At 50.3% G+C, this 1,527-nt stretch overlaps 1 non-coding gene across 1 annotated transcript; it reads right to left on the bottom strand.

The window, feature by feature from the left end:
* Positions 1-368: 368 nt before the first annotated feature.
* Positions 369-442, bottom strand: TRNAT-AGU. The gene has a single exon. It is a non-coding gene; the product is annotated as a tRNA-Thr (tRNA).
* Positions 443-1,527: the final 1,085 nt, after the last annotated feature.

Raw genomic sequence — 1,527 nt, 5'->3', positions numbered from 1 at the left:
AGGTGAGTCACCCAGCTTAGCCACGGTGCGACTCCCTGGGACTTTTCTCCCAACCGCTCCATTTTTCATCAATGACAATCAAAAGGAAGGTGACATGACATCTGTGTGTGAACATCTCCAGGGAATCACAAGGATGTGTGGCGCAGGCTCTCGTGTTGCAGCAATTGCAGTTTAAGCAACCGCCATGCCAATGCCAGTCATAGCAGCGTTTTCATCAACTCCAGGTTTGTGATTTGATTGTTTCCAATGCTTCTCTCCAAAGAAGCCTTTTCCTTAGCAAGCAATGACTTGGATACCAAGGGAGGCCTCTTCTGTTTCCTAGGAAGACACAGGAAAATGTGAGCAGAGGAGACAAAAGCCATACACCAAGGCACCACTGGGAGTTGAACCCAGGATCTGCTGTTTACTAGACAGGTGCTTTAGCCAGCTAAGCCATGGTGCCTGCCTGAAGAAGGTTTTGGCAACTGTTCCATTTGATGGTTCAAGTCAACACCTGCAAATTCTAAAGTACAAACATTCCCCATTTCCCTCAAGACTTGCAGATCTTGAGGTGTCTGGCTCTCTATACACAGAAAGCCACAGCTGAGTAGACAGAGGACTTCTAACATGTGCCTCTCCCACCAGTCACTGTGATCATATAATGGTTAGTGATCTGTGTTTCAGTCGCAGCAACCTCGGTACAGTTCTGAGTCATGGTAACCTTTCCTTCAGCTCCAGTCAGGAGAAGGCTTGCTGGAGCAGCCCATATATAAAGAGCTGCTCAGCACAGCAAGAGTTAGTCACTCCTTGGAGTTTGAGGAGGGAGGATTGGCTGCCAGGAAGGAGCCGGGAGGGCACCATGATCAGAGTAGTGCTGGGGTAAGGGGTACATGAGTGACCTCCTGGCTGACTACTGCCAGACTAAGGCCCTGATACAAAGGTGGAGGTAGGTTCTAGGTCTGTTGGGAAATGGTCCAGGGAAACAGATGGCAGGGTTGGAGATTCACACCTTTTGCCTCAGTATCCACTGACACAGGTGGCTACACCCTGGACTGCAGCCGGCCACTGAGGCAAGTGTCTGGGTAGAGGACATCCCCCCCCACCCAGCAGGGGGGAGAGAACTGAGTGGGGCACAGCCAGAGGGCTGTGTCCATAAGAGGACACTGAAGTCCTGAGAGCAACATGGGTCCTAATGATAGAACAGATGGTGGCCAGACGCTACTAGATGAAGGTGCACCGGTGAACCAGAGCTAATTGCTAGGATGGTCAGCAGGAGGTGCTGTGGTGAGGCATGCCCCATGGCACCAAGACTTAGCCGCAAGGAAGGCTCTCTCTGTCTTGAACAAGCACTTAGAAGGATTCTGCTGACAGATCTTTTCTTTTTCTGAAAAGAGATACAAAAAAAAGGAGCCAACAGACACACTAGGTTCGGCAGGGAAGAACTGTCGGGCCAAGCCAGGCTCTCCTGATTAGTAGGAAGGTTCTTCAGCCAGCTCTTCACAAAGATCACTATCTAGAGACCTTTTAATAGCCACTGCAGATGTTCAC

The sequence above is a fragment of the Mauremys mutica genome, unplaced genomic scaffold (assembly GCF_020497125.1).
Source record: "Mauremys mutica isolate MM-2020 ecotype Southern unplaced genomic scaffold, ASM2049712v1 Super-Scaffold_100036, whole genome shotgun sequence".
Classification (NCBI taxonomy): domain Eukaryota; kingdom Metazoa; phylum Chordata; order Testudines; family Geoemydidae; genus Mauremys; species Mauremys mutica.
Note: the sequence above shows the minus strand (reverse complement) of the source record. Positions and strands in the feature narration are given on the sequence as shown.